Below are 27,750 nucleotides of genomic sequence, written 5' to 3' on the forward strand. Positions count from 1 at the left end.
TTGTGATAGTGGGCTAGATGATACTGCTGTGATAATCCCAGGGCTAATAATAAACATTATATAGTGCAACACTCATTTTCATTTACAACAACACTGAACCCATATGTGACACCTTTTTTTTTAATTTTTAAAAGATTGATTTATTTTATGTATACGAGTGTTGTATCTGCATTTACATCTGCCAGAAGAGGGAATCGGTTCACCTTATAGGTGGTTGTGAGCCACCATGTGGTCGTTCGCTAGGAGTTGAACTCATGACCTTTGGAAGAGCTGAGCCATCTCTCCGGCCCCGCATCTGTGATAGCTTAGAGTTTGTCCAGGCTCTTATGGCCTTTAGAGCTTTTGCAGTTCCGCTAGGTCTACCCTTTATAGGTTGATCTGTCTTTTCCCCTTGCAGCTTTTAATAGGCTTTCTTGGCTTCTGTAGGTTTACTCTTTTGGCTAGTACAACGCCAAGGGAATTTTCTTTTCTGGTCTAGTCTATTTGGTATTCTGTGTGCTTCTTTTGCTTTGACAAGCCTCTTCTGTAGGTTAAGGACATTCTCTTCTATAATTTATCTGTTTTTGAAAATATTTTTTGTATTTTTTCAAGATCCTTGATTTATTGGCTGTTTCATAACTGGATTTTCTATTTGTTTCCTTGTTTCTTTCTTCTTTAACATTTTCTTTGAGCAATGTATCTATTCTTTCTTTGATATACCTTCAATGCCTGAGATTCTCTAATTCCATCTGTTGTATTCTGTTAGCCAGGTTTGCCTCTGAAGTTTCTATTTGAGTCCCCTACCCTTTTGTTTTGTTTTCCCACTTTCAGAAATTCCCTTGGTTTAGGTTTTCTTTATCTACTCTGTTTTATTTTTCAGGTGTTTGATTCATTTCCCTCCACAGTCTGTGGTTTCACAGATTTCTTGAAAGGCTCTCTTAATGTTCTCTTTTAGGAAGGACCTCTATCATATTTGTAAAGGCTATTTTAAGGAAGGTCTTTCTTCTTGTGCTTCGCTGTTGATGGGCTCTAGCGGAGACATATTGCCCTGGTTGGCATTGGTGGTGTATGCATCTGGGACTGGGAAGACTGTAATTCTAGGTGGTGCTGATAGCTGATATCTGGTTTTATCTTTGTCGTTTGGTCTTTGTTTTCTGTTTTCTCTCTGGCTTTTAGGAGCGTGTAGAGGTTGTGTGTCTTCTGGTAGAAAACTGGGTGTAAAAACCAGGTAAAATGAGACAGAGAGAGAGAAAGAGAGTCAGAGTGAGAGAGAGAGAGAGAGAGAGAGAGAGAGAGAGAGAGAGAGAGAGAGAGAGAGAGACTAGAAAGGCCACAGCAGAACGTCAGATACAGAGCTAGGGATGAGACTGGGGGACTGACTGGACTTGGAGGAATGAGGGGAAGGTGAAGATTTTCAATTAGCCTACTTAATTCCCTGGTCTGAGTTTTCAGTTTGCTATTTAGTGCTTATATATATGAACAGGAAGAAATTATGTATTATTTTAGTCTTCTGTAGTAGTATTAACAAGGCGTGACTGGAGCAAAACAAGACTTGTTACACACACACACATATATGTGTATATATATATATATATATATATTAATGAAAGATAAAGCAGGGGGCTGGAGAGATGGCCCAGTGGTTAGGAGCACTGCCTGCTCTTCCAAAGGATCCAGGTTCAATTTCCAGCACCCACATGGCAGCTCACAACTGTCTGTAATGCCAGTTCCAGGGCATCTGACACCCTCACCCTAATGCACATAAAATAAAAATTAAATAAATTATTAAAAAAATAGAAAGATAAAGGAGAAACATAGTCTCCCTAAATGGAGACTGTAAGAATGATTGTTTTTAGGAATTTTCTTTTCTGATATGCCCCCCAGCTTACTAGAGGCAACAGACTGGTCGAGGTCACATCTCGTATTGTCTCGACGACCCACCCCAAAGACCACCGAGGAGCCGATTCCGACAATGCAGGCGAAGTAGGGTCTTTTTAATGACCAGCAGGAGCTGGAGGGGGGGCGCCCCTCACACTCACCGATGCAGCTGTTAGGATTAGGGTTTGGGTTCTGTTAGGGTTAGGGTTATTCTTAGGATTATGCAGGGATGAGGGTGAGGGATTGGTTTAGGGTTAGGTTTGGGGTTTTGGTAGTTTTAGGGTTAGGGTTGTACTGGGGTACAGGTTAGGGTTAGGGTTTTGCTTGGGTTAGGATTAAGGTTAGGGTTAGGCTTAGGGTTGTGCTAGAATTAGAGTTAGGATTAGGGTTGTGCTAGGGTTAAACTTAGGGTTAGTGTTAGGGTTATGGTTGTGCTGGGTTTAATATTAGGGCTAGGGTCAGGGTCAACGTTAGAGTTGTACTAGCGTTAGGATTAGGATTTTGCTAGGGTCAGGGTTAGGGTTGTGCTAGGGTTAGATTTAAGAGTATGGTTAGGGTTAATTTTGTGCTAGGGTTAGGGTTAGTTTTAGGGTTATGCTAGGGTTAGGTTCAGTTTTAGGGTTCTGCAAGTGTTAGCGATAGATTTAGGTGTTACGGTTTTGTTAACGGTTAGGGTTAGGGTTGTGCTCGAGTTAGGATTAATGTGCTAGTTTAGGGTTATGCTATGGTTAGGTTTAGGGTTTATTCTTAAAGTTGTGCTAAGGTTAGGGTTAGTGTTCTTTTATAGTTGGGGTTAGGATCATACTAGGTTTAGGGTTAGGGTTGTGCTAGGGTCAGGGTTAGGATTAGGTTTAGTGTTAGGTTAATGCTGGGGCTAAATTTAGGTTTGTTCTCTGTTCAGAGATAGCATTATGGTTAGGGTCGTGCTACGTTTCGGGTTAGTATTAGAGTTAGGATTGTGCTATGGTTAGGTTTAAGGTAAAGTTTAGGATTAGGGTTAAGGTTATTGTTAGTGTTAAGGTTAGGGTTGGGCTAGGGTTAGTGTTAGGTTTAGGGTTAGGGTTGTGCTAGATTCAGTATTAGGGTTTGGATTGTGCTACTGTTAGTGTTATGGATAGGGTTGTGTTTGAGTTAGAGTTAAGCTTAGTGTTAGGATTATGTTTGTGCTAGGGTTAGAGTTAGGGTTCATCTTTGGGTTGTGGTAAGGTTGGGTTTAGGTTGGGTTACGGATAGGATTAGTGTTAATGTTGTGATAGCTTTAGGGTTATGGTTGGTATGTTTAAGGGTTGCGTTTGTTCTAGGATTAGGGTTTGGGTTAGTGTTGTGCTAGGTTTAGGGTTAGGTTTGTGTTATGTTCAAGGTTAGGGTTTGGGTTAGCTTTGTGCTAAGGTAAGGTTTAGGGTTAGGGTTAGGGTTAGGGTTAGGGTTAGGGTTAGGGGTTAGGGCCAGGGTGAGGGTCAGGGTCAGGTTTAGGGGTTAGTCAGTGTCAGGGTTAGTTTACAGTTACGGTTAAGGTCAGGGTCAGTGGTAGGTTTAGGGTTAGGGTTAGGATCAGGGTCAGTGTCAGGGTTAATGCTTAGGGTCATGTTCAGTGTTCGGGTCAGGCTCAGGGTCAGGGTCAGGTTCAGGGGTAGGGGTAGAGGTAAGGGTAGGTTATGTATAGGGTTACGGGTAGGGTTAGGGTTAGGGTTAATGTTAGGGTTAGTGTTCTGCTACGGTTCACGGTTTTGCTGGTTTTAGGGCTATGGTTATGGTTAGGGTTAGGGTTGTGCTATGGTTAGGGTTAAGGTTAGCGTTAGGGTTATGTTAAGGTTAGAGTTAAGGTTGTTCTAGGTTAAGGTTATGGTTGGGTTAGTGTTGTGATAGGCTTAGTGTTACCTTTAGGGTTAGATTTAGGTATAAGGTAAAGGGTTAGGTTTAGGGTTAGGGTTGTGCTAGGGTAAGGGTTAGGGTTATGGTTGTGCTGGGTTTAGGATATACGATAAAGAATACATATAGAATAAATAAAACTAACTAAATACATAGTCTTTCCGTCATAGGTGTTGTTCCTGCACAATCTGTGAGTCCACATTTCATTTATTTCTATTTTTCTTTTTTTTTTGTTTGTTTCTGGTTTGGTTTTTAGTTTGCATGTAGTGGCTGTCCTGCCACTGCTCTGGAGACCAGTTTGGCCTTGAAACAAGGAAAAGCCTGCTTCTGCTTTTTCTTTTGTTTTGTTTTTTGTTTTTGGTTTTTTTCCTGACCCCAATCCCAAGACCTGGGTCTGTGCAATGGTGCTGAACCAGTTTGCTGTGAGCCTTCTTGTCTCTCCCTCTAGCTTGTTGCTGAATTGTTCTTCCTTGGTTGTTGTTGTTGTTTTTTGTTTTTAATATTATTGTTTATTTTTTTAATATTATTCACAGGTTATTTACATTTTATCCCAGCCGTAGCCCCCTCCCTCATTCCTTGGTTGATTTTGACTGTATTATTCATGTTGTGTGTGTGTTTGTTTTGCCCTCATCTGCCTGGCTTCTTGCCAGTATCCTTACAGCCCCAGTGTGTAAGTTTCCCATTTAGAGTTAGAATTTATTCAGAGAGATAGGTAATGTGCAGGCCTGTACTGCCACCACCAGCACAGACTCTAATTCATTGTGTTTTGTGTGTGTGTGTGTGTTTTCTTGCTTTATTTATTTATCCAGTCACCCATTTATTTATTTGTTGCTTTGGTTTGTTTCTGTTTTTGTTTTGTTTGTTTGTTTCCAGCCTTGGTAGCCTTGGTTTTGTAGACCAGGCTGGCCTGGAACTCAGAGAGATCCACTTGCCTCTCTCTGACTCCCCGAGACCTGGGATGACAGTCATGCTTCACCATGCCCGGCCTATGTTTTAATTTTATTTCTTGTGTTTTGTTGACACAAGTTTTATGAGATGATGTCTCTCTGTATTGGCTGTCTTTCATACCGAGTAGATGCCTCGGCACAGTTTTTCTCACCCCTTGGAAACTTCTCTACTTCTTTCTGAGTTTGTTTACTTATTGGTTTTTATTTCATGTGTGTTTGTATGAGGGTGTCAGAAGATCTGGAACTGAAGGTCCTGAGCTGCCATGTGTGTGTTTTGAGTTGAGTGTGGGATCTTGAGGAGACCAGACCATGTGCTCTTAACCACTGAGCCAATAATCCAGCCGCCAAATTGATTTATTTATCTATCTATTTATCCATTTATTATTTGTTCGGCTATTTATTATCTAGTTATTTATTTATTTGAGACAAACTCTCCATATCATCTCTCTGTCTCTCTCTGTCTCTCTCTCTCTCTCCTCTCTCTCTCTCTGTATGTCTCTGAGAGACAGAGAGCTAGCTATATTTTAAAATTAAATAAGTGAATGAGAAATCAAAAACAAACAAGCTTTGGTTTTGTGTCTGTTTCTTTGTTTTGTTTTGTTTTGTTTTGTTTTAGTTTATTTTTTTCTCTCTCCAGATAGGGGTGGCTGCCCTGCCACTCACTCTGGAGACCAGTCTGGCCTTGAAACAAAGAGAAGGCCTGCTTCTGCTTTTGTTGTTGTTGTTGCTGTTGCTGTTTTGTTTTCATGCTTTTTGTTTGCTTGTTTGTTTTATTCTATGCAGTCAAGCAAGGGTTGAGGGGGAGAAGAAAAAGAAAGACACACATCACACACAGAGATTCTATCTCTCTCTCTCAAACACATACCACAGAGGTGAGAGAGAGAGATTTTTGTAAATTTCACTAAATATATGATAAAGAATAAATATAGAATAAAGAATATAAACCAGAAGAAGAAAAACAAAATGCCTTCCTGGAATTAAGAAATACAAGGAAGCCAAGCTGGGTGTGGTGGTGCATTCCTTTAGGCCCAGCACCCTGAAGACGGCAGAGGCAGGCAGATCCCTGAGTTTTAATCCTGCTTTGCAGATGATATTCTTTCTCGGGAAACCTTGTTTCAACTAACAACAAAAAAATACAAAACAAACAAACAAACAAACAAACATAAAACAAAAAAAACAAACAAAAACTATCAACAAAAAACCTAGATACTAACCTGTACTTAGTTCACAACACTGTCTTTTCTTACTTTGGAGACACCTTTATGTGCTCTTCTCAACTATGGTAGATATATGATTATTCTGTTTTCTTCTCATCTTAGTTCAGAAACACTGTTTCAGTTTTTCCTGTACTTCTCAATGCTGTGTTTTTTGTTTCGGTTTTTATCATGTAAATATGTATATATGCTTTTCTCTACTACCCTAGATATATCACTCTTCTGTTTTCTTCTCAACTTAGTTCAATAACATTGTTACCTGTTTTCATGTACTTAGTTCACAATGCTGTGCTTTGCCTTTCTTTTGTTAACTTGGAGATACTTTTATGTGTTGTTCTGGACTATGTCAGATATATAACTTTTTCTTTTCTTCTCAACATAGGTCAGAAAAACTTTTTAATGTTTTCATGAGCTTAATTTACAACGCTGTGCTGTCCTTTCTGTTCTTACCTTGGAGACATGTTCATGTGCTCTTCTGTACTATGCTAGATATAGCACTTTTTTATTTTCTTTCGTGTACTTAGTTCACAATGCTTTGCTTTGCCTGTCTGTTCTTACCTGGGAAACCCGTTCATGTGCTCTTCTCTACTAAGCTGGTTATATCACTTTTCTATTTTCTTCTCCACTTAGTTCAGTAACATTGTTACATGTTTTCTTGCACTTAGTTCACAATGCTGTGCTTTGCCTTTTTGTTCTTAACTTTTTTTGATACGTTTATGTGTTCTTCTGTACTATGCCAGATATATCACTTTTCTGTTTTCTTCTCAACTTAGTTCAGAAACACCATTACACATTTTCCTGTACTTAGTTCACAATGCTGTGCTTTAACTTTTTTTCTTACTTTGGAGATACGTTTATGTGTTGTTCTGTATTATGCCAGATATATCACTTTTCTGTTCTCTTCTCAACATATGTCAGAGACACTTTTTATTTTTAACATGTACTTAGTTTACAACGCTGTGCTTTGCCTGTCTGTTTTTACCTGGGAAATACGTTTATGTGTTCTTCTGTAGTATGCCAGATATATTACTTTTCTGTTTCGTTTTCAACACAGTTCAGAAACATTTTTTATTATTTTCATGTACTTAGTTCACAACGCTGTGCTCTCCTTTCTCTTCTTATCTTGGAAACACGTGTATGTGATCTTCTCTACTATGCTTGATATCTCACTTTTCTGATTTCTTCTCTACTTAGCTCAGAAACTCTGAAACATATTCTCCTGTTCTTAGTTCACAACGCTGTGCTTTAACTATCTTTTCTTACTTTGGAAACATGTTTTTGTGCTCTTCTCTACTACGAGAGATATATCTCTGTTCTGTTCTGTTTTCTTCTCCACTTAGTTCAGTAACATTTTTACATGTTTACAGGTACTTAGTTCACAATGCTGTGCTTTGCCTGTCTGTTCTTAAGTTTTAGATGCTTTTATGTGTTCTTCTGTACTAAACCAGATACATCACTTGTCTGTTTTCTTCTCAACTTAGTTCAGAAACACTGTTACATAGTTTCCTGTGCTAGGTTCACAACACTGTGGTTTAACTTTCTTTTCTTACTCTGGAGACACATTTATGTGCTCTTCTCAACTGTGCTAGATATATCACTTTTTTGTTTTCTTCTCATCTTAGTTCAGAAACATTGTTTCGTGTTTTCCTGTACTTACTTCTCAACTCTGTGTTTTATGTCTCTGTTCTCACCATGGAAACACATTTATTTGCTCTTCTCTACTATGCTAGATATATCAATTTTCTGTTTTCTTCTCAACTTAGTTCAGAAACACTGTTTCTTCTTTTTCTGTACTTAGTTCACAGAGCTGTGCTTTCTGTTTCTGTTCTTACCTTTGGGACACATTTATGTGTTCTTCTGTACTATGGTAGGTATATCACTTTTCTGCTTTCTTCTCAACATAGGTCATAAACACGTTTTGTTGTTTTCATGTACTTAGTTTACCACGGTGTGCTTTCCTTTTCGTTCTTACCTTGCTAACCCGTTCATGTGCTCTTCTCTACTACGGGAGATATATCACTTTTCTCTTTTTTTCTAAACTTAGTTCAGAAACATTGTTACTTACTTAGGGTGTGCTAGGGTTATGTTTAGGGTTGTGTTAGGATTAGGTTTTCGGTTAGGGTTAGTCTTAAGGTTATGCCTAGTATTAAGGTTGTGCTAGTGTTAGTGTTAGGCATAGGGTTAGGTTTTAATATTAGGGTTGTGGTAGGTTTAGGGATAGTGTTATACTTAGGGTTTTGCTAGGGTTAGAGTTATGGTCAAGGTTGTGATAAGGGTAGGCATAGGATTAGGTTGTAATATTAGCTTGTGCTGGGGTTAGTGACAATGTTATTGTTATGGTTTTGCTGGGTTTAGAGTTATGGTTAGGGTTGTGATTGGGTTAGGATTATTGATGTGCTACTGTTAGGATTAGGGTTTGGGTTCTTTTAGGGTTAGGGTTATTCTTAGGATTATGCAGGGATGAGGGTGAGGGATTGGTTTAGGGTTAGGTTTGGGGTTTTGGTAGTTTTAGGGTTAGGGTTTTGCTTGGGTTAGGATTAAGGTTAGGGTTAGGCTTAGGGTTGTGCTAGAATTAGAGTTAGGATTAGGGTTGTGCTAGGGTTAAACTTAGGGTTAGTGTTAGGGTTATGGTTGTGCTGGGTTTAATATTAGGCCTACGGTCAGTGTCAACGTTAGGGTTGTACTAGCGTTAGGATTAGGATTTTGCTATGGTCAGGGTTAGGGTTGTGCTTAGGTTAGATTTAAGATTATGGTTATGGTTAATTTTGTGCTAGGGTTAGGGTTAGTTTTAGGGTTATGCTAGGGTTAGGTTTAGTTTTAGGGTTGTGCAAGTGTTAGCAATAGATTTAGGTGTTAGGGTTTGGTTAACGGTTAGGTTTAGGGTTGTGCTAGAGTTAGGATTAGGGTTAGGATTAATGTGCTAGTTTAGGGTTATGCTATGGTTTTGTTAGGGTTTATTCTTAAAGTTGTGCTAAGGTTAGGATTAGTGTTGTTTTATAGTTGGGGTTAGGATCATACTAGGTTTAGGGTTAGGGTTGTGCTAGGGTCAGGGTTAGGATTAGGTTTAGTGTTAGGTTAATGCTGGGGCTAAATTTAGGTTTGTTCTCTGTTCAGAGATAGCATTATGGTTAGGGTCGTGCTACGTTTCGGGTTAGTATTAGAGTTAGGATTGTGCTATGGTTAGGTTTAAGGTAAAGTTTAGGATTAGGGTTAAGGTTATTGTTAGTGTTAAGGTTAGGGTTGGGCTAGGGTTAGTGTTAGGTTTAGGGTTAGGGTTGTGCTAGATTCAGTATTAGGGTTTGGATTGTGCTACTGTTAGTGTTATGGATAGGGTTGTGTTAGAGTTAGAGTTAAGCTTAGTGTTAGGATTATGTTTGTGCTAGGGTTAGAGTTAGGGTTCATCTTTGGGTTGTGGTAAGGTTGGGTTTAGGTTGGGTTACGGATAGGATTAGTGTTAATGTTGTGATAGCTTTAGGGTTATGGTTGGTATGTTTAAGGGTTGCGTTTGTTCTAGGATTAGGTTTTGGGTTAGTGTTGTTCTAGGTTTAGGGTTAGGGTTAGGGTTGTGCTATGTTCAAGGTTAGGGTTTGGGTTAGCTTTGTGCTAAGGTAAGGTTTAGGGTTAGGGTTAGGGTTAGGGTTAATGTTAGGGTAAGTGTTCTGCTGCGGTTCATGGTTTTGCTGGTTTTAGGGCTATGGTTAGGGTTAGGGTTAGGGTTGTGCTATGGTTAATGTTAAGGTTAGCTTTAGGGTTATGTTAGGGTTAGAGTTAAGGTTGTTCTAGGTGTAAAGTTTTGGTTGGGTTAGTGTTGTGATAAGGTTAGTGTTACCTTTAAAGTTAGATTTAGGTATAAGGTAAAGGGTTACGTTTAGGGTTAGGGTTGTGCTAGGGTACGGTTAGGGTTATGGTTGTGCTGGGTTTAGGATATACGATAAAGAATAAATATAGAATATATAAAACTAACTAAATACATAGTCTTTCCTTCATAGGCGTTGTTCCTGCACAATCTGTGAGTCCACATTTCATTTATTTTTCTTTTTCTTTTTTTTTTCTGGTTTGGTTTTTAGTTTGCATGTAGTGGCTGTCCTGCCACTCACTCTGGAGACCTGTTGGAAGCCGCGTCATCATCTCGCCAGCAAGAACTCACGCGGACACAAGGACCCTTCTGCAACAGGCCTTTTATTACAGTTAAGCGATGAAAGGAGGAGAGAGGGAGCCCCGATGTGGCGCTGTTTATATAAGCCCTGGTCGCACCTAAGTGACGTGTCAATACCCTGATTTGCTGCTCACTCTTTACCACGTCTGATGACTCGGGCTTGGCGTGCTTAGCGTGCTTATGCAACCTGCACATGCATTCTGGAGGTTGTTTACAGTTTTGAGGGCGGAATGTCAGCGCCATCTAGTGGCGTCTGAGTCTCAGCTCTCCACATCCCCCTTTTGTTTCATTAAATGAAAACTGCCTTAAAGCCTTGTAAGCGCGGCACAAGAGAGCCCTAAGCTCGATCAAGCGAACTCCTTCTTTGGGGAGTAAGCGATTAAGAGCTTTAGATTACTCCCTTACCCCACCAGGTGCAATGGAGACAAGTCCTCTGGGTGCAGGGGCTAAGGGAGAAAATTAAAAATGGAGGTGACACCCATTCCCGTGCAACTTTTTTTCTTACTTTTTCTTACTTTGGAGATACATTTATGTGTTGTTCTGTATTATGCCAGATATATCACTTTTCTGTTCTCTTCTCAACATATGTCAGAGATACTTTTTATTTTTTACATGTACTTAGTTGTTGTTGTTCCAGCACAATCAATTGTATTTTTCATTTTATGTTTTAATGACAAATAATAAAAATTAAAATTAACATGAATGATTCATCAGTTCATTACAGACTTAGGTTTGCCCTGTCGTGACGATATGTTTTTCAGTTTGTTTGTTTGTTTGCTTGCTTGCACTACCATGCATGCCCGGCCTATGTTTTATTTTTATTTCTTGTTTGGTTGACACAAGATTTTGAGACGATGTCTCTCTGTATTGGCTGTCTTTCATACCGAGTAGATGCCTTAGCACAGTTTTTCTCATGCCTTGAAGATATCTCTAGTTCTTTTTTATTTTAGGTGTGTGTACTCTCAACACTGAGCCCCCAAATTTATTTCTTTATTACTTGTTCAGTTATTTATTATCTAGTTTTTTATTTATTTGAGATAAGCTCTGTCTTCATAATCTCTCTCTCTCTCTCTCTCTCTTTCTCTGAATGTCTGTGAGAGACAGAGAGACAGACAGACAGACACAGAGAGAGAAACAGAGACAGAGAGCTATATTTTAAAATTAAAGAAGGTAACGAATTAAAAACAAACAAGCTTGTTTTGTTTTTGGTTTTCAGGTTTTCTTTTTCTCTTCAGATAGGGTTGTCTGGAACTCACTCTGGAGACTAGGATGGGCTCAGACCCGGAGGAGGTTGGTTGACTGGCATCTGAGGCCCCAAGTGCTGGAAGTCTGTTTTGTTTGGTTTTCTTTTCCTTTGCAGTAAATGGTGTCCCTGTGTAGTGCTGGAACTCACTCCGGAGACCAGACTGGACTCTTCCTCTTCTTTTTCCTTTCCTTTTCTTTCTGGTTTGGGTTTTTGTTTTGCATGCAGTGGCTATCCTGCCACTAGCTCTGGAGACCAGTTTGACCTTGAAACAGAGAGAAAGCCTGCTTCTGCTTTTTCTTTTTTTTTCCTGTTTTTTGTTTTTTCTCCTGACCCTGATCCCAAGTCCTGGGTCTGTGCAATGGTGCCGAATCCGTTGGCTGTCAGCCTTCTTGTCTATCCCTCTAGCTTGTTGATGAATTGTTCTTGCTTGGTTGGTTTTTTTAATATTATTATTATGTTTTTTAAATATTAATCACAGGTTATTTAATTTGTATCCCAGCCGTAGCCCCCCGCCCTCATTTCTTGGTTGATTTTGACTGTATTATTTATATTGTGTGTGTTTTTGTTTTGCCTGCCAACCTGCCTGTCTTCCTGCCAGTATCCTTACAGCCCCAGTGTGTAAGTTTCCCATTTAGAGTTAGAATTTATTCAGAGAGATAGGTAATGTGCAGGCCTGTACTGCCACCACCAGCACAGACTCTAATTCAATGTGTTTTGTGTGTGTGTGTTTGTTTGTTTGTTTGTTTTGTTTATTTGTCCATTCATGCATTGTTTTGTTTACTGGTTGTTTTGGTTTTTTTCTGCTTTTGTTTTGTTTGTTTGTTTGTTTGTTTGTTTCCAGCCTTGGTAGCCTTGGTTTGGTACACCAGGCTGACCTGGAACTCAGAGAGATCCACTTGCCTCTCTCTGACTCCCCGAGTCCCGGGATGACAGTCATGCGCTACCATGCCCGGCCTATGTTTTAATTTCATTTCTTGTTTGGTTGACACAAGTTTTTTGAGACAACGTCTCTCTGTATTGGCTGTCTTTCATACCGAGTAGATGCCTTGGCACAGTTTTTCTCACCCCTTGGAGACTTCTCTAGTTCTTTCTGAGTTTTCTTTTACTTATTGGTCTTTATTTCATGTGCGTTGATGTGAGGGTGTCAGAAGACCTGGAACTGAAGGTCCTGAGCTGCCATGTAGGGACTGGGAGTTGAGTGTGGGACCTTGAGAAGAGCAGACCGTGTGCTCTTAACCACTGAGCCACTTCTCCAGCCCCTGAATTTGTTTGTTTGTTTGTTTATTATTTGTTCGGTTATTTATTATCTAGTTATTTATTTATTTGAGACAAACTCTCTACATCACCTCTCTCTCTCTCTCTGTATGTCTGTGAGAGACAGAGAGCTAGCTATATTTTAAAATTAAATAAGGGAACGAGAAATTAAAAACGAACAAGTTTTGGGTTTTTTGTTTGTTTGCTTGTTTGTTTGTTTTGTTTTGTTTTGTTTTAGTTTATATTTTTTTTTTCTCTCCAGATATGGGTGGCTGCCCTGCCACTCACTCTGGAGACCAGTCTGGCCTTGAAACAAAGAGAAGGCATGCTTCTGCTGTTTTGTTTTCATGCTTTTTGTTTGCTTGTTTGTTTTATTCTAGGCAGTGAAGCAAGGGTTGGGGGGTAGAAGAGATAGAAAGACACACATGACACACATCACACACAGAGATCCTCTCTCTCTCTAAAAAATACACACGAGAGAGAGAGAGAGAGAGAGAGAGAGAGAGAGAGATTTGTAAATTGAACTAAATATACGTTTAAGAATATAAACCAGAAGAAGAAAAACAAAATGCCTGATTCCTGGAATTAGAGAAATACAAGGAAGACAAGCTGGGTGTGGTGGTACATTCCTTTAGGCCCAGCACCCTGAAGGCAGAGGCAGGCAGATCCCTGGGTTTAAGCCTGCTTTGCAGATGGTATCCTTTCAAGGGAAACCTTGTTTCAAATGACCAAAAAAAAAAAAGCCAAAAAAAACAAAACCTAAGTAACTAAGTACATAAATAAAATAAACAAATCATGAGGAGTGAATGTCATGGCGCTCTCTTTGTTATTCTCTTTCATGTTATCATTCTGAGGAATGAAACTAATGTATCTGGACACCATAAACAAGTGTTTTGTGTGTGTGTGTGTGTGTGTGTGTGTGTGTGTGTGTGTGTGTGTGCGCGCGCGTGCATACTGAGCTTTGCTTTCTGCCGACATTCGACATGATTTCATTGCTAGAAAACCACCCAGTGTGGCCAGAAGTAACATTACCACCGTATCCCACGTGCTTTTTTTCTAGAAGTGATAAAGCAAATGTTTGAAAAGTGTGTTCAGGAGTAGCTGTACATTAGTGTCCCGACATGTTCAAAGATGTGTGTGTGTGAAAACACCTTAAAGAAAAGTTAGGTGTCTTCTTGGAGTTGATTGTTTCTCCCAGAAACAACATTCGGTCAACTGCTTTAACAAGCTTAGGCAGACAGAAGTACATGTTCTGTACCATTCATGGTGCTTTTAACAAGAGATGTTCTTACGACTTGACTCTCCGGACGCTAACGAGGTTATCGATGTATGACTATTTCCTAAATGGATGTTTGGAAGGTGCAGTCACGTTGAGATATAAAAGGGTTCACCGTTTCTCTGCAAAGACTCCTTGTGGTCAACAGCTGAGCAAATTTAGAAATTTAGCAAATTTAGATTATACTTCTCTATCTCTCTTTCCCCAGCCCTGGAGTTCATGTCCTCTCTCTCTCTCTCTCTCTCTCTCTCTCTCTGTTTCTCTCTCTCCGTCTCTCTGTGTACGTGTGTCTGTGAGAGACACAGACGCACACACAGAGAGGGAGAGATAGAGAGAGAGACACACACAGAGACAGAGAGTCAGAGATCTATATTTTAAAATTAAATTGAATGGACAATAAGATAACAAGAAGCTTCGGTTTTTGTTTTGTTTGGTTTTGTTTGTATTATTTTGGGGGGTGTTTCTTTTTCTCTTCCACAGGGTTTCTTTGATATGTGAATGGCTGTGTGGTTTTTAAATTTTATTTAATTTGTATTTATTTAAAATGTGTATTTATTTGTATGTATTTGTATTCATAAATTTATTTAATTTCGGAAGTGGTCAATTCTAGTATAGACTAGACTACACTTCTCTCTCTCTCTATCTCTCTGTGTGTCTGTGTACACACAGAAAGATAGAGAGTGTGACAGAGAGACAGAGAGTGTGTCAGAGAACTGTATTTTAAAATTAAGTTGAAGGGAAAACTATGTCACCAGAAAGTAAAAACAAAGAAGTTTTTTTTTCTTTTCTCTGTTTCTCTGAAACCAGCATGGCTGTGTGTGTGTGTGTGTGTGTGTGTGTGTTTAATTTGTGTTTTCAAAGATGCCATGTGGTCAACAGCTGAGCAAATTTAGGAATTTAGCCAATTTAGACTATACTCCTCTTTCCCTCTCTCTCTCCCCAGCCCTGCAAGATTATAAACTTCTGTTTTCAATTCATCATGAGCATACGGATGAAACTATGGGCCAGGCTGGGAACACACTAAGAGATTCGCCTGCCTCTGCCTCTCAAGTGCTGGAATTTTGTCTTTGCTTGGTTCGGGTTTTGGTCTTTCCCTAGGTGCTGTGCTGGAAATGGTTGGTCTCTGGCAATAGATTGTTTAGCTAGCGAGGCTGGGTAACTGTGCTTGTTTGTCAGTGGCGCCGATGTAGAAAATCTTAGGGAACGATTTAGAGTTCGGAAAAGTTTACTTTTGCTCCCGTCTCCTTCCCGCTGGCGCTTGCTGCACGGGCTGGGCGCTCTGCTGTGGCTCAAAGCTGGCTGCTGCTGTGTGAGTCAGGTGACCTCGGACGAGTTGCGCTGCCCGCGCTGGCCACTCGCTCAAAGCTCACTCACCCTGCCTGGCCTCTGTCCCCTGGCCATCCTCTGAGGCGCTAGCCGCACCGCCCCCGGCAGGCAGGCAGCCAGGCAGGGAAGAAGCACCCGCTCCACCGACCCCCCCACCAGGCCCCATCGTGGCCGCTGCTGGGTCGTGGACCCCTAGCCAGGCTCGCGGTTCCCTGCTCAGGGCAGTTTGAACTGCTACCTAGGACTTGGGCTCCTTTGGAGACTCGAGCCGGGCCTGCTTGGCCTGTGCAGGCTAGCTGCTGGATTGCTGATACTTGGATTGCAGTTCTAACAACGAGTACATCCACTGCTGGTAGATATTTACATTCGCATTCGCTGACCGTCTAACTCTTAACATGCTGCTTCTCGGTCCTCGAACTCCTGATCCACCCGGCATCACTCTGTCACCGCGCCCGGCTGCATCCTTTCAGATTTTCCCAGAGATGATGAGTTGAATGTGAGGACAGTCTGCTTTACCTGGGCTAAGAGTCTGCGTTAACAAGCTTAGGCAGAGAGACAAACATGCTTCTTAGTGAAAATCTTAGGGAACGATTTTTGAACCTCCAAATGCCGAGCACCAATGCAGAGCACAAATGCAGAGACACACGCGCGCGCGCGCACACACACACACACACACACACACACAGAGAGCGACAGAGACAGAGAGTCAGAGAACTATATTTTAAAATTAAATTGAATGGACAATAAGATAACAAGTAGCTTCGGTTTTTGTTTTGTTTGGTTTTGTTTGTGTTTTTTTTTTTGGGGGGGGGTTTCTCTTTCTCTTCCACAGGGTTTCCTTGATACATGCATGGCTGTGTGTTTTGCTTGTTTGTTTGTTTGTTTTAAATTTATTTAATTCGTATTTTATGTGCGTTGGTGTGAAGGTGTCAGATCCCTTGGAACTGGTGTTACAGGCACTTGTGAGCTGCCATGTGGGTCCTGGGAATTGAACCCGGGTCCGTTTGGAAGAGCCGACAGACAGCGCTCTTAAGCACGGAGTCGTCTCTCCAGGCCCTGAAAGATGAAACGTTAACCCAAAAGTTTTTCCCTTTCCTTTTCGTCGGGTCGTCTTTCTGCGTTTAAGTGATCGTGTGCCTGGACCACTTCATCTTCTCCATCTCTAGCGATTGCAAGTTTCATCGAGTTTAGTGATACCTTTTTTTATTTTTTATTTTTTGATTTTTAAAAGATTGATTTATTTTATGTATACGAGTATTGTATCTGCATTTACATCTGCCAGAAGAGGGAATCGGTTCACCTGATAGATGGTTGTGAGCCACCATGTGGTCCCAAGAGTTATTTTTTCCCTTTCTTTTTTCATCGTGTCATCTTTCTGTGTAATGGACACCTTTATCTTCTCCATCTCTAGCGATTGACATCGAGTTTAGTACTCTAGGCTGCTAACACCTGTGATATCTTTTTATTTTTTAACTTTTTTAAAGATTTATTTACTTTAGGTATACGACTGTTGTAGAATCGGTTCACATTCTAGACGTATCACTTTTCTGTTTTCTTCTCAACTGAGTTCAGAAACACTGTTACATATTTTCCTGTACTTAGTTCGCCAAGCTGTGCTATGCCTTTCCGTTCTTACCTTGGAGAGACGTTTTATGTGTTCTTCTGTACTATGCCAGATAGATAGATAGATCACTTTTCTGTTTCTTCTCAGCATAGCTCAGAAACACTGTTACATACTTTCCTGGACTTTGTTAGAAACGCTGTGCTTTGACTTTCTGTTCTTACCTTGAAAACACATTCATGCGCTCTTCTCTACTAAGCTAGATATAGCACTTTTCTGCTTTCTCTGTCTGTGAGAGACAGAGAGTTAGCTATATTTTAAGATTAAACAAGGTAACGAGAAATTAAAAGCAAATCAAGCTTCACTCTCTCTCTCTCTTTCTCTCTCTCTAGATAGGGTTTCTTTGTAACAGGCGTGGCTGTCCTGCCACTGGTTCTGGAGACCAGTCTGGCCCTGAAACAAAGATAAGGCCTGCTTCTGCTTTTGTTGTTGCTGTTGTTTGTTTTCAAGCTCTTTGTTTGTTTTTTTTTTTTATTCTAGGCAGTGAAGCAAGGGTGGGGGGAGAGAAGGGAAAGAAAGACACACATCACACACAGAGATGCCCTCTCTCTCTCTCTCTCTCTCTCTCAAACACACACCACAGAGAGAGAGAGAGAGAGAGAGAGAGAGAGAGAGAGAGAGAGAGAGAGACTTTTGTAAATTGAACTAAATATATGATAAAGAGTATAAACCAGAAGAAGAAGAAAAAGATGCCTTTCTGGAATTAGAGAAATACAAGGAAGAGAAGCTGGGTGTGGTGGTGCATTCCTTTAGGCCCTGCACCCCGAAGGCAGAGGCAGGCAGATCCCTGGGTTTTAAGCCTGCTTTGCAGATGGTATCCTTTCTCGGGAAACCTTGTTTCAAAAAAACTAAGTAACTAAGTAACCGAGTAAGTGCATGAATAAAATAAACGAATCATGAGGAGTGAATGGCATGGAGCTCTCTTTGTTATTCTCTTTCCTTTTCATCCCGATACGGGGCTGTATTCACTCTGCTTTCACCCAGGAGTGAGTGATTTCATCCATGCAAGACACCTAACAAGTTCACTGATGTATCCGGACACCCCAAACAAGTGTTTTGTGTGCATACTGAGCTTTGGTTAAAAGGCTCTCTTTGCTTTCTGCCGACATTCAGCGTGATTCATTGCTAGAAAAAAACCACCCACCGTGGCCAGGAGTAACATTGCCACCGTATCCCACGTGCTTTGGTTTCTATAAGTGATAATATAACAAATGTTTGGAAAGTGCGTTCGGGAGCAGCTGTACAATAGTGTACTGACATGTTCAAAGATGTGTGTGTGTCTGTGTGTGTGTGTGTGTGTGTGTGTGTGTGAAAACACCTTAAAGAAAAGTTAGGTGTCTTCTTGGAGTTGATCGTTTCTCGCAGAAACGTTAACACGCTTAGAAAAGACGAAAAGACACATTCTTTAGCATTCACGGTGCTTTCAACAAGAGATGTTCTTACGACTCTCTGGATGCTAACGAGGTTATCGAGGCGTGAATATTTATTAAACAGATGTTTGGAAAGTGTTCGTGTCCTCTCTCTCTCTCTCTCAATCTCAATCTCTCTGTCTCTCTCTGTTTCTCTGTGTCTCTGTGTATGTGTGTCTGTGAGAGACACAGAGACAGACAGACAAAGAGAGAGAGAGACAGAGAGTCAGAGAACTATATTTTAAAATTAAATTGAATGGACAATAAGACAATAAAAAACTAAAATCAAAGAAGCTTTGGATTTTTTTTGGGGGGGGTTGGGTTTGTTTCTGTTTTTTTTTGGTGGGGGGGTTTCTTTTCCTCTTCACACAGGGTTTCCTTGATACATGCATGGCTGTGTGTTTTGTTTTGTTCTTTTCTTTTTTAATTGATTTAATTCATATTTTATGTGCGTTAGTGTGAGGGTGCCAGATCCCTTGGAACTGGCGTTACAGGCACTTGTGAGCTGCTATGTGGGTCCTGGGAATTGAACCGGGGTCCATTCGGAGGAGCCGACAGCGCTCTCCAGGAGCCATCTCTCCAGGCCCTGAAAGATGAAACGTTAACCCAAAAGTTTTTCCCTCTCCAGGAGCCATCTCTCCAGGCCCTGAAAGATGAAACGTTAACCCAAAAGTTTTTCCCTCTCCAGGAGCCATCTCTCCAGGCCCTGAAAGATGAAACGTTAATCCAAAAGTTTTTCCCTTTCCTTTTCGTCGAGTCGTCTTTCTGCATTTAAGTGACCGTGTGCGTGGACCACTTCATCTTCTCCATCTCTAGCGATTGCAAGTTTCATCGAGTTTAGTACTCTAGGCTGCTAGCATCCGTGACACCTTTTTTTTTTAATTTTTAAAAGATTGATTTATTTTATGTATACGAGTGTTGTATCTGCATTTACATCTGCCAGAAGAGGGAATCGGTTCACCTTATAGGTGGTTTGAGCCACCATGTGGTTGTTCACTGGGAGTTGAACTCATGACCTTTGGAAGAGCTGAGCCATCTCTCCGGCCCCGCATCTGTGATAGCTTAGAGTTTGTCCAGGCTCTTATGGCCTTTAGAGCTTTTGCAGTTCCGCTAGGTCTACCCTTTATAGGTTGATCTGTCTTTTCCCCTTGCAGCTTTTAATAGGCTTTCTTGGCTTCTGCAGGTTTACTCTTTTGGCTAGTACAACGCCAAGGGAATTTTCTTTTCTGGTCTAGTCTATTTGGTATTCTGTGTGCTTCTTTTGCTTTGACAAGCCTCTTCTGTAGGTTAAGGACATTCTCTTCTATAATTTATCTGTTTTTGAAAATATTTTTTGTATTTTTTCAAGATCCTTGATTTATTGGCTGTTTCATAACTGGATTTTCTATTTGTTTCCTTGTTTCTTTCTTTCTTCTTTAACATTTTCTTTGAGGAATGTATCTATTCTTTCTTTGATATACCTTCAATGCCTGAGATTCTCTAATTCTATCTGTTGTATTCTGTTAGCCAGGTTTGCTTCTGAAGTTTCTATTTGAGTCCCCTACCCTTTTGTTTTGTTTTCCCACTTTCGGAAATTCCCTCGGTTTAGGTTTTCTTTATCTACTCTGTTTTATTTTTCAGGTGTTTGATTCATTTCCCTCCACAGTCTGTGGTTTCACAGATTTTTTGAAAGGCTCTCTTAATGTTCTCTTTTAGGAAGGACCTCTATCATATTTGTAAAGGCTATTTTAAGGAAGGTCTTTCTTCTTGTGCTTCGCTGTTGACGGGCTCTAGCTGAGACATATTGCCCTGGCTGGCATTGGTGGTGTAGGCATCTGGGATTGGGAAGACTGTAATTCTAGGTGGTGCTGATAGTTGATATCTGGTTTTATCTTTGTCGTTTGATCTTTGTTTTCTGTTTTCTCTCTGGCTTTTAGGAGCGTGTAGAGGTTGTGTGTCTTCTGGTAGAAAACTGGGTGTAAAAACCAGGTAAAATGAGACAGAGAGAGAGAGAGAGAGTGAGAGTGAGAGAGAGAGAGAGAGAGAGAGAGAGAGAGAGAGAGAGAGAGAGACTAGAAAGGCCACAGCAGAACGTCAGATACAGTGCTAGGGATGAGACTGGGGGACTGACTGGACTTGGAGGAATGAGGGGAAGGTGAAGATTTTCAATTAGCCTACTTAATTCCCTGGTCTGAGTTTTCAGTTTGCTATTTAGTGCTTATATATATGAACAGGAAGAAATTATGTATTATTTTAGTCTTCTGTAGTAGTATTAACAAGGCGTGACTGGAGCAAAACAAGACTTGTTACACACACACACATATATGTGTATATATATATATATATTAATGAAAGATAAAGCAGGGGGCTGGAGAGATGGCCCAGTGGTTAGGAGCACTGCCTGCTCTTCCAAAGGATCCAGGTTCAATTCCCAGCACCCACATGGCAGCTCACAACTGTCTGTAATGCCAGTTCCAGGGCATCTGACACCCTCACCCTAATGCACATAAAATAAAAATTAAATAAATTATTAAAAAAAATAGAAAGATAAAGGAGAAAAATAGTCTCCCTAAATGGAGACTGTAAGAATGATTGTTTTGAGGAATTTTCTTTTCTGATATGCCCTCCAGCTTACTAGAGGCAACAGACTGGTCGAGGTCACATCTCGTATTGTCTCGATGACCCACCCCAAAGACCACCGAGGAGCCGATTCCGACAATGCAGGCGAAGTAGGGTCTTTTTAATGACCAGCAGGAGCTGGAGGGGGGGCGCCCCTCACACTCACCGATGCAGCTGTTAGGATTAGGGTTTGGGTTCTGTTAGGGTTAGGGTTATTCTTAGGATTATGCAGGGATGAGGGTGAGGGATTGGTTTAGGGTTAGGTTTGGGGTTTTGGTAGTTTTAGGGTTAGGGTTGTACTGGGGTACAGGTTAGGGTTAGGGATTTGCTTTGGTTAGGATTAAGGTTAGGGTTAGGCTTAGGGTTGTGCTAGAATTAGAGTTAGGATTAGTGTTGTGCTAGGGTTAAACTTAGAGTTAGTGTTAGGGTTATGGTTGTGCTGGGTTTAATATTAGGGCTAGGGTCAGTGTCAACGTTAGGGTTGTACTAGCGTTAGGATTAGGATTTTGCTAGGGCCAGGGTTAGGGTTGTGCTAAGGTTAGATTTAAGATTATGGTTATGGTTAATTTTGTGCTAGGGTTAGGGTTAGTTTTAGGGTTATGCTAGGGTTAGGTTTAGTTTTAGGGTTGTGCAAGTGTTAGCGATAGATTTAGGTGTTAGGGTTTTGTTAACGGTTAGGGTTAGGGTTGTGCTCGAGTTAGGATTAGGGTTAGGATTAATGTGCTAGTTTAATGTTATGCTATGGTTAGGGTTAGGGTTTATTCTTAAAGTTGTGCTAAGGTTAGGGTTAGTGTTCTTTTATAGTTGGGGTTAGGATCATACTAGGTTTAGGGTTAGGGTTGTGCTAGGGTCAGGGTTAAGATTAGGTTTAGTGTTAGGTTAATGCTGGGGCTAAATTTAGGTTTGTTCTCTGTTCAGGGATAGCATTATGGTTAGGGTCGTGCTACATTTCGGGTTCGTATTAGAGGTAGGATTGTGCTATGGTTAGGTTTAAGGTAATGTTTAGGATTAGGGTTAAGGTTATTGTTAGTGTTAAGGTTAGGGTTGGGCTAGGGTTAGTGTTAGGTTTAGGGTTAGGGTTGTGCTAGATTCAGTATTAGGGTTTGGATTGTGCTACTGTTAGTGTTATGGATAGGGTTGTGTTTGAGTTAGAGTTAAGCTTAGTGTTAGGATTATGTTTGTGCTAGGGTTAGAGTTAGGGTTCATCTTTGGGTTGTGGTAAGGTTGGGTTTAGGTTGGGTTACGGATAGGATTAGTGTTAATGTTGGGATAGCTTTAGGGTTGTGGTTGGTATGTTTAAGGGTTGCGTTTGTTCTAGGATTAGGGTTTGGGTTAGTGTTGTGCTAGGTTTAGGGTTAGGTTTGTGCTATGTTCAAGGTTAGGGTTTGGGTTAGCTTTGTGCTAAGGTAAGGTTTAGGGTTAGGGTTAGGGTTAGGGTTAGGGGTTAGGGCCAGGTTGCGGGTCAGGGTCTGGTTTAGGGGTTAGTCAGTGTCAGGGTTAGTTTACAGTTACGGTTAAGGTCAGGGTCAGTGGTAGGGTTAGGGTTAGGGTTAGGATCAGGGTCAGTGTCAGGGTTAATGCTTAGGGTCATGTTCAGTGTTCGGGTCAGGCTCAGGGTCAGGGTCAGGTTCAGGGGTAGGGGTAGAGGTAAGGGTAGGTTATGTATAGGGTTACGGGTAGGGTTAGGGTTAGGGTTAATGTTAGGGTTAGTGTTCTGCTACGGTTCACGGTTTTGCTGGTTTTAGGGCTATGGTTATGGTTAGGGTTAGGGTTGTGCTATGGTTAGGGTTAAGGTTAGCGTTAGGGTTATGTTAAGGTTAGAGTTAAGGTTGTTCTAGGTTAAGGTTATGGTTGGGTTAGTGTTGTGATAGGCTTAGTGTTACCTTTAGGGTTAGATTTAGGTATAAGGTAAAGGGTTAGGTTTAGGGTTAGGGTTGTGCTAGGGTAAGGGTTAGGGTTATGGTTGTGCTGGGTTTAGGATATACGATAAAGAATAAATATAGAATAAATAAAACTAACTAAATACATAGTCTTTCCGTCATAGGTGTTGTTCCTGCACAATCTGTGAGTCCACATTTCATTTATTTCTATTTTTCTTTTTTTTTTTTTTTTTGTTTGTTTCTGGTTTGGTGTTTAGTTTGCATGTAGTGGCTGTCCTGCCACTGCTCTGGAGACCAGTTTGGCCTTGAAACAAGGAAAAGCCTGCTTCTGCTTTTTCTTTTGTTTTGTTTTTTGTTTTTGGTTTTTTTCCTGACCCCAATCCCAAGACCTGGGTCTGTGCAATGGTGCTGAACCAGTTTGCTGTGAGCCTTCTTGTCTCTCCCTCTAGCTTGTTGCTGAATTGTTCTTCCTTGGTTGTTGTTGTTGTTGTTGTTTGTTTTTTAATATTATTGTTTATTTTTTAATATTATTCACAGGTTATTTACTTTGTATCCCAGCCGTAGCCCCCTCCCTCATTCCTTGGTTGATTTTGACTGTATTATTCATGTTGTGTGTGTGTTTGTTTTGCCCTCATCTGCCTGGCTTCTTGCCAGTATCCTTACAGCCCCAGTGTGTAAGTTTCCCATTTAGAGTTAGAATTTATTCAGAGAGATAGGTAATGTGCAGGCCTGTACTGCCACCACCAGCACAGACTCTAAATCATTGTGTTTTTTTTTGTGTGTGTGTGTGTGTGTGTTTGCTTGCTTTATTTATTTATCCATTCACCCGTTTATTTATTTGTTGCTTTGTTTTTTTTCTGTTTTTGTTTTGTTTGTTTGTTTCCAGCCTTGGTAGCCTTGGTTTTGTAGACCAGGCTGGCCTGGAACTCAGAGAGATCCACTTGCCTCTCTCTGACTCCCCGAGACCTGGGATGACAGTCATGCTTCACCATGCCCAGCCTATGTTTTAATTTTATTTCTTGTGTTTTGTTGACACAAGTTTTATGAGACGATGTCTCTCTGTATTGGCTGTCTTTCATACCGAGTAGAGGCCTCGGCACAGTTTTTCTCACCCCTTGGAAACTTCTCTAGTTCTTTCTGAGTTTGTTTACTTATTGGTTTTTATTTCATGTGTGTTTGTATGAGGGTGTCAGAAGATCTGGAACTGAAGGTCCTGAGCTGCCATGTGTGTGTTTTGAGTTGAGTGTGGGATCTTGAGGAGACCAGACCATGTGCTCTTAACCACTGAGCCAATAATCCAGCCGCCAAACTGATTTATTTATCTATCTATTTATCCATTTATTATTTGTTTGGCTATTTATTATCTAGTTATTTATTTATTTGAGACAAACTCTCCATATCATCTCTCTGTCTCTCTCTCTCTCTCTCTCTCTCTCTCTGTATGTCTCTGAGAAAGAGAGAGCTAGCTATATTTTAAAATTAAATAAGTGAATGAGAAATCAAAAACAAACAAGCTTTGGTTTTGTGTCTGTTTCTTTGTTTTGTTTTGTTTTAGTTTATTTTTTCTCTCTCCAGATAGGGGTGGCTGCCCTGCCACTCACTCTGGAGACCAGTCTGTCCTTGAAACAAAGAGAAGGCCTGCTTCTGCTTTTGTTGTTGTTGTTGCTGTTGCTGTTTTGTTTTCATGCTTTTTGTTTGCTTGTTTGTTTTATTCTATGCAGTCAAGCAAGGGTTGACGGGGAGAAGAAAAAGAAAGACACACATCACACACAGAGATTCTATCTCTCTCTCTCAAACACATACCACAGAGGTGAGAGAGAGAGATTTTTGTAAATTTCACTAAATATATGATAAAGAATAAATATAGAATAAAGAATATAAACCAGAAGAAGAAAAACAAAATGCCTTCCTGGAATGAAGAAATACAAGGAAGCCAAACTGGGTGTGGTGGTGCATTCCTTTAGGCCCAGCACCCTGAAGACGGCAGAGGCAGGCAGATCCCTGAGTTTTAATCCTGCTTTGCAGATGATATTCTTTCTCGGGAAACCTTGTTTCAACTAACAACAAAAAAATACAAAACAAACAAACAAACAAACATAAAACAAAAGAAAAACAAACAAAACCGTCAACAAAAAATTTAGATACTAACCTTTTCTTAGTTCACAACACTGTCTTTTCTTACTTTGGAGACACCTTTATGTGCTCTTCTCAACTATGGTAGATATATCATTATTCTGTTTTCTTCTCATCTTAGTTCAGAAACACTGTTTCAGTTTTTCCTGTACTTCTCAATGCTGTGTTTTCTGTTTCGGTTTTTTCCATGTAAATATGTATATATGCTTTTCTCTACTACCCTAGATATATCACTCTTCTGTTTTCTTCTCAACTTAGTTCAATAACATTGTTACCTGTTTTCATGTACTTAGTTCACAATGCTGTGCTTTGTCTTTCTTTTGTTAACTTGGAGATCCTTTTATGTGTTGTTCTGGACTATGTCAGATATATCACTTTTTCTTTTCTTCTCAACATAGGTCAGAAAAACTTTTTAATGTTTTCATGAACTTAATTTACAACGCTGTGCTGTCCTTTCTGTTCTTACCTTGGAGACATGTTCATGTGCTCTTCTGTACTATGCTAGATATAGCACTTTTCTATTTTCTTTCGTGTACTTAGTTCACAATGCTTTGCTTTGCCTGTCTGTTCTTACCTGGGAAACCCGTTCATGTGCTCTTCTCTACTAAGCTGGTTATATCACTTTTCTATTTTCTTCTCCACTTAGTTCAGTAACATTGTTACATGTTTTCTTGCACTTAGTTCACAATGCTGTGCTTTGCCTTTTTGTTCTTAACTTTTTTTGATACGTTTATGTGTTCTTCTGTACTATGCCAGATATATCACTTTTCTGTTTTCTTCTCAACTTAGTTCAGAAACACCGTTACACATTTTCCTGTACTTAGTTCACAATGCTGTGCTTTAACTTTTTTTCTTACTTTGGAGATACGTTTATGTGTTGTTCTGTATTATGCCAGATATATCACTTTTCTGTTCTCTTCTCAACATATGTCAGAGACACTTTTTATTTTTAACATGTACTTAGTTTACAACGCTGTGCTTTGCCTGTCTGTTTTTACCTGGGAAATACGTTTATGTGTTCTTCTGTAGTATGCCAGATATATTACTTTTCTGTTTCGTTTTCAACACAGTTCAGAAACATTTTTTATTATTTTCATGTACTTAGTTCACAACGCTGTGCTCTCCTTTCTCTTCTTACCTTGGAAACACGTGTATGTGATCTTCTCTACTATGCTTGATATCTCACTTTTCTGATTTCTTCTCTACTTAGCTCAGAAACTCTGATACATATTCTCCTGTTCTTAGTTCACAACGCTGCGCTTTAACTATCTTTTCTTACTTTGGAAACATGTTTTTGTGCTCTTCTCTACTACGAGAGATATATCTCTGTTCTGTTCTGTTTTCTTCTCCACTTAGTTCAGTAACATTTTTACATGTTTACAGGTACTTAGTTCACAATGCTGTGCTTTGCCTGTCTGTTCTTAAGTTTTAGATGCTTTTATGTGTTCTTCTGTACTAAACCAGATACATCACTTGTCTGTTTTCTTCTCAACTTAGTTCAGAAACACTGTTACATAGTTTCCTGTGCTAGGTTCACAACACTGTGGTTTAACTTTCTTTTCTTACTTTGGAGACACATTTATGTGCTCTTCTCAACTGTGCTAGATATATCACTTTTCTGTTTTCTTCTCATCTTAGTTCAGAAACATTGTTTCATGTTTTCCTGTACTTACTTCTCAACTCTGTGTTTTATGTCTCTGTTCTTACCATGGAAACACATTTATTTGCTCTTCTCTACTATGCTAGATATATCAATTTTCTGTTTTCTTCTCAACTTAGTTCAGAAACACTGTTTCTTCTTTTTCTGTACTTAGTTCACAGAGCTGTGCTTTCTGTTTCTGTTCTTACCTTTGGGACACATTTATGTGTTCTTCTGTACTATGGTAGATATATCACTTTTCTGCTTTCTTCTCAACATAGGTCATAAACACGTTTTGTTGTTTTCATGTACTTAGTTTACCACGGTGTGCTTTCCTTTTCATTCTTACCTTGCTAACCCGTTCATGTGCCCTTCTCTACTACGTGAGATATATCACTTTTCTCTTTTTTTCTAAACTTAGTTCAGAAACATTGTTACTTACTTAGGGTGTGCTAGGGTTATGTTTAGGGTTGTGTTAGGATTAGGTTTTCGGTTAGGGTTAGTCTTAAGGTTATGCCTAGTATTAAGGTTGTGCTAGTGTTAGTGTTAGGCATAGGGTTAGGTTTTAATATTAGGGTTGTGGTAGGTTTAGGGATAGTGTTATACTTAGGGTTTTGCTAGGGTTAGAGTTATGGTCAAGGTTGTGATAAGGGTAGGCATAGGATTAGGTTGTAATATTAGCTTGTGCTGGGGTTAGTGACAATGTTATTGTTATGGTTCTGCTGGGTTTAGAGTTATGGTTAGGGTTGTGATTGGGTTAGGATTATTGATGTGCTACTGTTAGGATTAGGGTTTGGGTTCTTTTAGGGTTAGGGTTATTCTTAGGATTATGCAGGGATGAGGGTGAGGGATTGGTTTAGGGTTAGGTTTGGGGTTTTGGTAGTTTTAGGGTTAAGGTTTTGCTTGGGTTAGGATTAAGGTTAGGGTTAGGCTTAGGGTTGTGCTAGAATTAGAGTTAGGATTAGGGTTGTGCTAGGGTTAAACTTAGGGTTAGTGTTAGGGTTATGGTTGTGCTGGGTTCAATATTAGGCCTACGGTCAGTGTCAACGTTAGGGTTGTACTAGCGTTAGGATTAGGATTTTGCTAGGGTCAGGGTTAGGGTTGTGCTAAGGTTAGATTTATGATTATGGTTATGGTTAATTTTGTGCTAGGGTTAGGGTTAGTTTTAGGGTTATGCTAGGGTTAGGTTTAGTTTTAGGGTTGTGCAAGTGTTAGCGATAGATTTAGGTGTTAGGGTTTTGTTAACGGTTAGGGTTAGGGTTGTGCTCGAGTTAGGATTAGGGTTAGGATTAATGTGCTAGTTTAATGTTATGCTATGGTTAGGG

The sequence above is a fragment of the Meriones unguiculatus genome, chromosome 20 (assembly GCF_030254825.1).
Source record: "Meriones unguiculatus strain TT.TT164.6M chromosome 20, Bangor_MerUng_6.1, whole genome shotgun sequence".
Lineage (NCBI taxonomy): Eukaryota > Metazoa > Chordata > Mammalia > Rodentia > Muridae > Meriones > Meriones unguiculatus.